Source organism: Rhineura floridana, chromosome 11, assembly GCF_030035675.1.
Source record: "Rhineura floridana isolate rRhiFlo1 chromosome 11, rRhiFlo1.hap2, whole genome shotgun sequence".
Classification (NCBI taxonomy): Eukaryota; Metazoa; Chordata; class Lepidosauria; order Squamata; family Rhineuridae; genus Rhineura; species Rhineura floridana.
Genome location: NC_084490.1, coordinates 72,711,452 through 72,724,328, shown reverse-complemented (window position 1 = coordinate 72,724,328; position 12,877 = coordinate 72,711,452). Strand labels below are relative to the sequence as shown.

Here is a 12,877-nt window from a genome sequence, read left to right as displayed (position 1 = left end):
TTCCTTGAGCTGTCTGATCTGGCCACAGTGACACATGCCTTAGTTACATGCCGTTTAGATTACTGTAACGCGCTCTACGTGGGGCTGCCTCTGAAGACTGTTCGGAAACTTCAGTTGGTACAACGTGCTGCAGCCAGAATGTTAACTGGGACTGGTTACAGGGACCATACTACCCCCCTGTTAAAAAAGCTCCACTGGTTGCCAGTCTGTTTCCGGACACAATTCAAAGTGCTGGTGATGACCTATAAAGCCCTATACGGCTTAGGTCCAGGCTATTTATCAGACCGTATCTCCCTGTATGAGCCTGCCCGGGCCCTGAGATCCTCAGGAGAGGCCCTTCGCTCAATACCCACATCTTCTCAAGTACGACTAGTGGGGACGCGTGAGAGGGCCTTCTCGGTGGCTGCTCCAGGCTTTGGAATTCCCTTCCTAGGGAGGTAAGAATGACCCCCTCTTTGCAGTCCTTCCGCCGACAAGCAAAGACCTTCCTATTTCAACAAGCCTTTGGAATTGAAGGCTAAGGATAGGGCGTGAAGGGTGCTGCATTGCTAATGTCTATTACATCATTTTTAAACTAGTTTGAACTTTTTTAGCTATATGTGTGTATGGTTTTAATATTGGAAATAGTTTAATCTTATTTTAATGTAGACTTTGTATGTTTTTAATTATATGTATTTTTTATCTGGAAGCCACCATGAGTTCCAGTTTTGGAAAAATGGCGGGGTATAAATAAAGATAATAATAATAATAATAATAGTAATACTGTTCTTGCAGAGGGGAGGGGTGATGTTTGTCCTTGTAGTGCTGCAGGTTTTGTTGGTCTTATCCCTTCACCCGTCATGCTTTCAGAGCAGCTACTGGTGCCTGTCGACTCAACTGATTGTTGAAAGGTAAAGGTGTCCCCGCACTTCTAGTGTGAGTCGTTTCCGACTCTTAGGATGACGTCTTGCGACGTTTATTCGGCAGACCGTATATATGGGGTGGGATTGCCAGTTCCTTCCCCGGCCTTTCTTTACCCCCCAGCATATGCCGGGTACTCATTTTACCGACCACGGATGGATGGAAGGCTGAGTAGACCTTGTGACGCCCTTCCCTGGCTCTCCCTGTCAGGTTCCTACCTGCTCGTGGTTACTGCCTGTCACTAGGCACCACCAGGGACTCCACCAGTCCGGACTGTCCTTTTTTATGGTTTCTCTCCCCGCTCTAGCATAGATCTCAACAGATCCCCCTGCTAGGCAGCACCACCAGCCACGTCCTATAACCAGTATTCCCAGAGACTCTGCCTGAGTCTCCCTCAATTAGGTTACCTCTGTGACTGCGTGCTTAAACTGTCCCAATCCCTTTGATTTACTCAGACTGCTTATAATTCTGGTTTGCTCTGAATACTTGTGGTGTTATATTCTTCCCTTCCCCGCTGCCACCATTTGTCACTCTTCAGCCTTGGTCATTACCTTACCCTCCCTTCTGGTCTGTGAAACCCCAGGCAAGGATCAGGCCTTTGGTAAACCAAATAAGTATTTTATTATATAACAGAGATAACAAGATTTCTTTAAAAGGCACATAAGCATATGGTTACATCTATTCCTGAGGTACTGGTCTTAGTATTAATCCGAACTCCACCCTCTCCTCACATCCACCAACTCTCCACACAATCTCCTCTCAAAACCCACCAAAACAACCCACTCAAGTCCACCAACATCCACCCAGATTTACCAGTCATTCTTCCTTTTATACTGTCAGCCATTTTAAACATTCAGCCAATCATCCAGCATTCTACTGCCCATTCACTCCCCCTTCCTCTTTCATTCTACTTACCATGTATCTCCTATACAAACAGCACTTACCCTATTTACACTAATACAGGAACATCACAGAACTCGACCCCTTTTACCGGAGATTCAACTTCCTCCTTCCGTTGGAATCGAACTCCAGCCGTGAGCAGAGCTTCGGCTGCATTACCGCTGCTTACCACTCTGCGCCACGGAGGATCTACTAGACACTAGACAAGGTATTTTTCCACCAAAAGCAGAAAATTTCATGAACACTTTTCCTCCCTGACACAGTGAAAATACACAATGCTAATAAATAACTAGCTAGTTAGTTAGATAACTAACAATATGCTGCTCTCTCATGACACTCAAAACCAGCTGCCAGAAGTGGTTGCTTCTAGGGTTACCAGGTGTCCAGTTTTCAGCCAGAGTTTCCAGTTTCTGGGGGTCCTCTCTGGGTCTCTGGGTAACCCACCTTAATCTCCAGACTCTCACCTTTAATTTTTTTAAAAAAATAAGTTTCTAGGTGGTCTGGTTCCCAAGATATGCACCAAAACGTCAGCCACCCACCGTGACTGTTAAATCTGTTTAATGGATCTGTTATAGCAGCCCCTAGCTCCACCAGAGCTTGGAAAAGTTACTTTTTTAAAGCTACAACTCCCATCAGCCCCAGCCAGCATGGCCATTGGATTGGGTGATGGGAGTTGTAGTTTTAAAAAAAACTTTTCCAAGCTCTGGCCCTAACCCCGCCCTTTCAGGATTGCAGCCAATAAGTGAAGCCAGGGTTGTGATTTGTTGATCCAGGCAGTGCCTAGACTTTATTGCAACATCAGGAAATGGTGGCTTTGAGATCTTCAGTTTGAGTAAGTAAGAATATGGCTTAAAGTTTTTTTCCCTTGTGTGCAAGAGTCAGACACTGGGCTGTTGGAGAGAGCAGTGCTTTGAAAACCTTGGCAATATGAAAGTATTTAATCCAATACTTGCTTTTCTGGGAGTAAAGCAATGCTAATCCCATGTAGCTGGAGTAAACCCCACTGAATTCATTAGGACTTACTTTTGAGTAGACATGGTTAGGATTGTGCTGTAAATTAATGGGACTTTTGAGTAAACATAGCAAAGAATTGTGTTTTTGTTGTAAATCTTTCTCTTCCCCTCCAATCCTATTTTTAAAGCAATTAGGCAGGGTTTAATTTTTTATTATGTAGAAAACTAATACTGATTTTTTAAAAAATGTTCTGCAATGACCAACTGGTTTGACAATAAAGTATTATATGGGGTGTATTTTTACATATGTGTGTGTGGGGGGGAGTCTTTCCAACAACCCCTGTGAGGTAGGGTTGGTGATTGGAAACCAAGGCAGCTCTTAATAAGAAATAAATCCCTATAAAAACCAATAACTATAAAACAAGTATAAACAGTTGCAAAACAGCTTAAAGTGGTTCTTTTCTTAATTTATATGCCAACCATTTCCCCGGTTTATTTGCAAATTCAAAAGTCCTTTGTTTAGCAAAATTTAATTTCCTTTCAATTTCTCTAACTCAGCATTGATACTTGATTCTGTAACATTTTAATTTGATTTACAATAAAAACTTTAGTTGGATTCTTTTTCAATTCTTCCTCTTTTTGTTTTATTTCTTCCAAGATTAATTGCATTTTCTGTTGTTTCTTTTTTTTAATTCAGAGTTACATTCAATAAAATATCCCCTCATGAATGCTTTACTTGTATCCCAGACAATATTTTCATCTGTTCCTTTATATAAATTATGTTCAAAAAACTCTTTTAATTTCTTCTTACATTCTTGTACTACTTTATCATTCTGTAATAAAGATTCATTTAGTCTCCATCTAAATCCAAGATTTTTCTTTTTGAAAGTTAATATCACAGGATTGTGGTCCGAAAAAGTTTTTGGTAATATGTCCATATTGGAGATGTCTTTCACTAAATTTTTAGACATCCAAATCATGTCAATCCTCGAGAATGTTTTATGTCTTTCTGAAAAATAAGTAAATTCCTTTGCATTGTCATTTATATATCTCCAGGCATCCACCAATTCTAAATTTTCCATCAATCCGAAGCAATCTTCGGTAATTTACCGTGTCTCTTTAATATTTTTCTCAGAAAGTCTGTCTATTTTTGGTGAGATTACCCCATTCCAATCACCCATGACACACCAACGATCATAAGAAAAATTTGACAATTTTTCTATAAGTCCTGTGTAAAACCTTGTTTTATCTTCATTGGGGGCATAAATACCCACTATCAAAATTTTTATACCCTGTAAAGTAATTTCAACCCCCACAAATCTACCACTATCATCCAATAATATCAATTTAGGAAACAATTGTGGGTTAATGTAAAGAACAACACCATTTTTTTTTTTTAGTCCAGCCGAAATAAATTCTTCACCCAAATTTTTACAAATCAAATATTTGGAATCTTTCTTCTTGATATGAGTTTCTTGTAAACAAATTATATCCAATTTTAATTTTTTCAAATAATGAAACACTTTCTTTCTCTTCTGCGACGTATTGGCTCCATTTATATTCCAAGTTAGATATTTGTAATCCATCTTTAAGCGTGTATTTTAAAATGTACCTGTTGCTCCCTTTAATCCATCATCTTTCTTTCCTTCCTCTGCATGTTCCTGTTGACTTTGTTTCCCCTGAATTGTATCCATATCTTTGATTTTGTCTTCTTCCGTCTTTCGAAGCTTTTCTCAAGAAATCCCTTGCTTTTTGAACTGTGTTCAGTCGATATTTCTGTTGTCTGAATATAAAGATCACTCCTTCTGGAACATCCCATCTAAATTGAATTTTGCATTGTTTAAGTTTTTCTGTAAAGAAAGCATATTCTTTTCTCTTACGTAAAAGTCTAATAGGAATTTCCTTCATCACAAGTATTTCCTTGCCATCAATTTTAAAGACATTGTTGAAGTGTTGTTGTAAGACCATATCTCTGGTCCTCTTTTTTACAAAATAAACAAGCACATCTCTTGGAATTTTTTTCATTGTTGCATATCTGGAATTAATTCTATAAACTTTATCTATTTCAAATTCCATCAGATCTTCATTCCAATCCAAAAATTTTACCAAGGCATTAACAATTTTATCTCTGATATCTTCACCTGTTTCCTCAGGGATTGCACGGAATCTCAAACAATGTTCTTTATCTCTAAGTTCCATCACAGCGATATAATCCAAATTTCTTTCCAATTCCACATTTAATATATCTGTTCTATTCTCCAAGGTTTGCACCTTTCCTTTAGTATTTTTTACATCCTCTGATACTTGACCAATTGTACCTTTAATCTCATCCACTTCTGTTTTGATATGGTCCTTTATATCTTTCAATTCCATTTTCATTTTGCCAAATTCATCTTTAATCTCTTGTCTATCCTGTTTCATCTCTTGTTTGAGATCATTAATCCCATCCATTATTTTCTGGAACATGTCTGGAGAGACAGCCCCTTCCTGTACATCAATTGAACCTCTTCGCTCCAGAGCCTTAGCTGCTTTCCTGGTTGTCATTCTTAAAAAAAGCTTTTTATTTTCTGATATTAACCACTGTTCCCAGACCTAGAGGCAGTCTATTTCTTTTTTTTCCCCAACAACAAAAGAGTTAATATTCCAGGCCTGTTAATATGATCTGGCCAGCACAGTTCTTATCTCCTGCACGTCCTGGAATGCAAAACAAATTTGGTTCACAGCACCAAACAATTAGTAACGTACACGAACAGCAGATTCGTCCAAAGAAAGTAATCCAAGAAGAAAAAAATAGTCCCAGATATATTTCAATCAAATAATCAAATCATCTCATCGGATAAGTTGCCTCTCATCCGTTTTAATCTTTATAATTCCAAATTCAGGCCAGCTTTTTGTCATAAAAGAATAAAATAAGTTGTTTAAATTTTCTTTCCTCCTTAATTTTGTATAAAAGAAAAAGTGTAACTCACCCAGGTATCTCAATTGCTGATTCATAAACAAATCCCTTTTGCTGTAGTAATTTAAGCCAAATGATAAGATTTAGACAGAAGGAGGCTTGCTCGTTATAGATCGTTTTAAAAAACGTCTCGCTTTTTTTCAGCACAGCTTGCTGGAAGTCCTGACTTCGTCTTCAGCTGCTAGGTAAACCTTCTTATCTCAGGGGATTCCTGATCAATTCCAGCCACCGACAGCTCAACGAAGTTTTGTGGATAATCTCTTCGGTTCACCCTTGCCTTGGCGAACATTTGGACCAGTCAAAGTTTCCTCTTATTTTAAAGATACAAGAAGGAGATGAGATATTGATAGACAATGTAAAAATCCAAAAGGTTTTTCATCAGTATTATTCAACTTTGTATAAGTGTCAGGAAATTCCCTCTGAAAAAATAGAAGAGTATATATCTAAACAGAATTTGCCTAAAATTACAGATTCTCAGAGACAAGCTATAAATGGTCCCATCACGTCAAGAGAGATATCTGAAGCTATAAGCAAAATTAAATTAGGAAAGGCGCCAGGACCGGATGGGTTATCAGCAGTGTACTACAAATGTTTGGAGGAGGAACTCTTGTTACCTTTACAGTATACAATGAATTCTATTTTGCAAGAGGGGAAGATTCCGGATAGTTGGAAAAATGCTAATATAACATTAATACCTAAAGAGGAGCAGGACCTAACCAAAACAAAAAATTATCGGCCGATATCTCTATTGAATAATGACTATAAAATTTTTACAATGATTTTGGCAGAAAGAATGAAAATAATATTGCAAGAATTTATTGAGGAAGATCAATCGGGGTTTTTACCTAAAAGACAACTATGTGATAATGTCAGGAATGTTTTGAATGTGTTGGAATATTTAGAACAATGAAATGATAAACAAGCAGCTTTGATCTTCTTAGATGCTGAGAAAGCATTTGATAATTTGAATTGGAAATTTATGTTTAAGGTTCTGGAGCAAATGGATTTTGGAGATAATTTTATAAAATGGATTAGATCGATTTATACATCTCAGAAGGCACAGATAATTGTCAATGGGGGCTTAACGGATTCATGTGAAATACAAAAGGGTACAAGACAGGGATGTCCATTATCTCCTCTTTTATTTATCTTGGTCTTAGAAGTGCTGCTTAGAGATATAAGGTAAGATAAAAGGATTTCGGGATTAAAGATAAAAAAAGAAGAATATAAACTGAGAGCATTTGCTGATGATTTGATGATTGTATTAGAAAACCCTTTGGAAGGAATTAATGTATTGATGGACAAATTAAAAGAATTCGGACCGTTAGCAGGATTTAAGATCAACAATCAAAAAACAAAGATGTTGGTGAAAAATTTATCTTTAAGGGAACAAAAAGAGTTAATGGACAAGACAGATTTTTCAATAGAGAAAAAGTTGAAATATTTAGGTATTATTATGACAAATAAAAATTCAAAGTTGTTTCATAATAATTATGAAAAATTATGGACAGAGATTAAGAAAGATCTGCTAACATGGGATAAACTACAGTTGTCATTAATGGGTAGAATATCTGTGATAAAAATGAATGTATTACCGAGAATGATGTTTTTGTTTCAAACAATACCTGTAATATCCTCTGATTTACCCTTTAAACAAGGCAAAAAGATATTTCTAAATTTGTATGGCAGGGAAAAAAACCAAGAGTTATATTTAAATTACTGCAAGACGCCAAAGAAAGAGGAGGACTGGGATTACCAAATCTGAGACTTTATTTTGCTGCCTGCTGTTTAGTCTGGATAAAGGAATGGATTTTATTGAGGAATAAAAGACTATTGGATTTGGAGGGCCATAACCTGAAGTGGGGATGGCATGGATATCTATGGTATGATAAAGTAAAAGTTAATGTAGACTTTAATAATCATTTTATAAGACGTCCTTTGTTGAAAATATGGAACAGATATAAACCAAGGTTTTATTCCAAAATACCATTATGTGTCTCAAGTCAAGAAGCGTTTTATAGAAGAGAAATGGCCGGAAAAGAGAAATGGTTAACTTATCAAGAACTATTAGAAAATGTGCATGGAGAATATATAATGAAAGAGAGAGAACAACTAATAAAGGAAGGATATAGTTCTCAATGGTTTGCCTATTTACAATTGTTAGAAAGATATAAAATGGATAAGAAAATGTATGGTTTTGAAATAAGTAAATCTGATTTTGAAATAGGTCTGTGTACAAATGATGAATGTATAATTGCAAAAATGTATAAACTTTTGTTAAAAATGGAAATGGAAGAAGAACAAGTAAAAGAGTGTATGGTAAAATGGGCAAAAAATTTTGGTTACAACATACAAATGGATCAATGGGAAAGTATGTGGAAAAAAAGGATTGAAATTTACATTATGCTATAATCTTAAAGAAAATTTCTATAAAATGATGTACCGTTGGTACATGACTCCAGAAAAGTTGTCAAAAATGTATAGTAATGTTCCTAATGTTTGTTGGAAATGTAAACAACAAGAAGGATCATTTTATCATAGGTGGTGGTTGTGTAAACAGGCAAAATCATTCTGGGCACAGATAGGTAGGATGATGCAAAAAATTTTAAAGATAAATATTCAGTCAAAGCCAGAATTTTTTTTATTGGGTTTTATGGATAAACAAACAGAAAAGAAATATGGAAGAATAATATTATATATGATCACGGCAGCAAGATTATTATATGCACAAAAATGGAAAATGGAATCAACACCAACAATGGAAGAATGGTTATTGAAGTTAATGGACTTAGTAGAGATGGATAAATTGACATGCTTAATTAGAGAAAAATCGACAGATATATTTCTTAAGGAATGGAAGCCTCTCTTAGACTTTTTGTTGAAAGATAATAATGAAATGATGATAATGGGATTTTACGATTAATTAAGATAGCCTATGGAGAAAAGTGATCTTGTATTTATTAATGGACAGGTTTGATATATATTATATACTTATAGCTGATCTGCGACAAATCGGAAGTCAAGAAGATTTTTTATTGTATTATGTTTTTGTTGTTTGACTTTGTTTTGTTTGTCTTCTGAAAATTTGAATAAAAATTATTTTAAAAAAAACCAGCTTAAAGTGGCATGATTCTGAATTTTGGGTTGGGTAAATGAAGTTTATTTATTTATTTTTATTTATTATTTGATTTATATCCCGCCCTTCCTCTCAGTAGGAGCCCAGGGCGGCAAACAAAAGCACTAAAAACACTTTAAAAATAATAAAAACAGACTTTAAAATATATTAAAACAAAACATCTTTAAAAGCATTTTTAAAAGCTTTAAAAACATTTTTAAAAAAGAAAGAAAGAAAGGGTTTAAAAACATATTAAAAAGCAATTCCAACCCAGACACAGACTGCGATAAGGTCTCAATTTAAAAGGCTTGTTGAAAGAACAAGTTCCTTATCACTTGAGGCTGCAGTTTTCCCTGGTTGAATAAGCCCCATTGAATACATTGGGACTTGCTTCTGAGTAAACAAACATAGGATTGCACTATAAACATCTTTACAGGTTGTGTAAATAATAAACATATTTGATAGTCATGCTTATATAAATATTTCTTCATACTGTGTCCCAATAAGTATCCGATTTCACACTATGGTTGTACAATACTTCCTCTACATTTTAAGTAGGCCTTTCTTCCTTGAGGTGGTCATGGTTGTCCATTGTTTTCATCCTGAGGGGCAGATAGGCTGAAAGATGGTGAGTAGCCCATGGTCACCCACTACACTTTATAGCGCATTTGCAGTTTGAAAAATTAATTAAAACAATTTACATGCAGGCAAAATTTATTAAGTGGATCCACACAATACATTTAAAGCACATCCAACTCGCATTTAAAGCTCATGACTTCCCCTAAAGAATCCTGTGAAGTGTCATTTCTCCCTCACAGTTACAGTTCTGATTCTGTGGTGGGATTCATGTTCTTCAAATGGGTGTTGAATGTGCTTTAAATGCATGGTGTGGATCTGCCCTAGTTATGATGTGCATTCAAGAGTGAATTGAAAAGAACAATTTTAAAAGATACTTTTTTAAACAGGGGAAGGGTTGTAGCTCATTAGTAGGGCATATGCTTTGCATGGAAAGGCCCAGAATTCAATTTCTGGAAAAGACTATTGCCTGGAATCCTGGAGAGCCAATGCTAGTCCATCTCATCAGTACTGAGCTGTGCGGTACCAAATGGCCTGAGTCAGTATAAGGCAGATTCCTCTGTTCCTAAAAGTGGGAAGAGACTCAAGGGCCACAGTGACTCCAAAATTTATGTATGTATTTTATTTACAACAGTTATGTACTGCTTTATTGTAAAAAGTCTCAAAGCGGTTTACAGAAAGAATTAAAACAATAAAATTCTTGGCAAAAACAGTTAAAGACGTATTTAAAAACATTCAAAATAATAAAACCAACAATGAGTTAAAAACAGATTTAAAAACACAATAGCTTCTACATGCCTGGATAGGCTTGCCTAAACAAAACTGATTTTAGCAGGTGCTGAAAAGAGGCGTCTACCTGATGTCATTAGGCAAGGAGTTCCAAAGCGTAGGTGCTGCCACTTTGTTGTTGTTATGTGCCTTCAAATCGATTTCAACTTATGGCGACCCTATGAATCAATGACCTCCAATAGCATCTGTCATGAACCACCCTGCTCAGATCTTGTAAGTTCACGTCTCTGGCTTCCTTTATGGAATCAATCCATCTGTTGTTTGGTCTTCCTCTTTTTCTACTCCCTTCTGTTTTTCTGTATTGTCTTTTATAGTGAATAACGTCTTCTCATTATGTGTCCAAAGTATATGTGTCCAAAGTCAGAGGAAGGCAATGGTAAACCACCTCTGAATACCTCTTACCACGAAAACCCTATGAACAGAGTATCCATAATGCTGCCACTTTACAGGACTGATTTCTTACAAGAGCAGAACAAGTACTATGTGGCACCCATAACATGGAAAGCACAGCTTGAACTTGGCCTGGTAGCAAATCAGCAACCAATGCAGATTTCAGAGCAGAGGTATTATGTGCTGATTGGATCTCACTCATCATGCCGCAGCATTCTGCATTAACTGAGTGGCTGCCAGGATGTTTATAGTTTGGGTTTTCAATTATGAATCCTGACTGGTTGTGGGATGCTAAGTTGTCTGCCTTACTCATAGGAATCTTGTTGTGGTTTGTATGGTATTGCATTTAGGAAAGCATCACTGTCTTTTGTTTTTCATTTTCTGTTTGCATTTGATTTACCTTTAACCTCACTCCCTTACATCCGTAGAAGCAATAGCAGTGGTTGCATGTGCTCAGCTCAACCCCCTAAAACCCATTGATGATGCACCTTGTTGGTTACATGGCCGTTTGTTTCTTCCCCAGTAGTGATAACAGAGAATTCACATATTTGAAAGTGTGGCTGCAGTTGTTGTTCCCAAGCTGCTGCCTGTGAAGGTAGACCAAACCATGTGTATTTTCTCTCTGTCGATTATTACTCACTGGAATTGGGTTGGCTGTCAAAGTGACTTTATAGCAGCTCACAGGGTAGACAGAAAGGGTAGAGAATCTACTTACTCTTACTCATCTCTCAGACCTCTTTCTGAAGTGAAGGGTCAAATCTGTAAAGTTTGGAACAGCCACATTAAAAGTTAAGGGCAGGGCATTCCAGGCAGCGGGTTGCCAACCCTGCTTGGATATGGATGTCTTTGCAGAGGATCCCTAGTCAAGCTTTACCAACAGCACAATTCAAAGTATATCTACTCAGAAGTAAGTCCTGTTGAGATCTATGGGGCTTAGTCCCTTAGTAAGTGTGTTTAGAATTGAAGCCTTCAGGGGCATCCATCTTTACTCCTGAATGCTCCCATCTAACATCTTCACAACACTAGGCTCCTTTCTTCCTACAACGGCCTTCTGGTGGCTGGCCTGGCCTGAAGGCACTTAAACGCTTCTTGCTGAAAACAAGTAGGCTAGATTAAATGTTCCTTACCCAGGCTCCATCTTTTAGCTAAGATTTCTAGCTTAATTTCCAATCAGATTTTTTTTTAATTGTATGCTCCAAGCAACTGTGATTGATGCTTAATGTATCATGCTTAATGACATCACTCGGGCCCACCCCTGTGACATCACTTGGGCTCGCCGCATGACATCACTTGTGCCTGCCTGATGACATCACTCATCCCCCCCAAAATCTCAGGTTTTGGGATGCTTCTGACCTGGCAACCCTAGTTGCTTCACTCAGCCTAATGGTAGTGTCAGCCCTTATAGTTCCCTGGTTGTGAAACAGAGGCATTGAATTGAATTGAATTGAAACTTTATTTTTACCCCGCCCTTTTTCCAAACTGGAACTCAGGGCGGCTTACAAATAGAACTACATGTAGTTAAAAACATAGAAAAACATACAATTAAAATACAATTAAACTATGCACAACCTTAAAACCATAAAAGGCACTGAAAAATCTAAAAACAATTTAAAATAATACAAATAATAATATAAAACAATAAAACAAGCCTTGTAAAGCCCACTCCTAAACACCTATCCCAAAAGCCTGTCGGAATAAAAAAGTCTTTACTTGCCGATGGAAGGATGGTAAGGAGGGGGCCATTCGTACCTCCCTAGGAAGAAAGTTCCAGAACCTAGGAGCAGCCACCGAGAAGGCCCTATCTCGCATCCCCACCAATCGCACTTGCGAGGTTGTTGGGACTGAGAGAAGGGTCTCTCCTGAAGATCTCAGGGTCCGGGCAGGCTCGTATAGGGAGATACGGTCTGACAAATAGCCTGGACCTGGGCCGTATAGGGCTTTAAAGATCAAAACCAGCACTTTGAATTGTGACCAGAAACAAAGTGGCAGCCAGTGGAGCTGTTGCAACAAGGGAGTTGTATAATCCCTGTAACCAGTTCCTGTTAATACTCTGGCTGCAGCTCTTTGTACCAGTTTAAGTTTCCGAACAGTCTTCAAAGGCAGCCCCACATACTACATACTTGTTTTTCTATGACTGAGACTCAAAGCACGCTCAAGTTAAACCTGTTTCTTAGGTTAGCTAGCTAAACACTCATGCTAGAGACAAGGTCAACTGCTGACTTGTACTTGGAAAGTGAGATTCTCAGACCACACTTATCTGAGAGAGTAAGCTCTGTTGAAATTAATGATATTTTTGAA

At 37.3% G+C, this 12,877-nt stretch overlaps 1 long non-coding RNA gene across 1 annotated transcript; it reads left to right on the top strand.

The window, feature by feature from the left end:
- Window positions 1–755: 755 nt before the first annotated feature.
- LOC133366266 (uncharacterized) lies at window positions 756–7,089 on the top strand. Its single transcript, XR_009758373.1, has 3 exons — window positions 756–890; window positions 1,864–2,008; window positions 5,854–7,089. It is a non-coding gene; the product is annotated as an uncharacterized LOC133366266 (long non-coding RNA).
- Window positions 7,090–12,877: the final 5,788 nt, after the last annotated feature.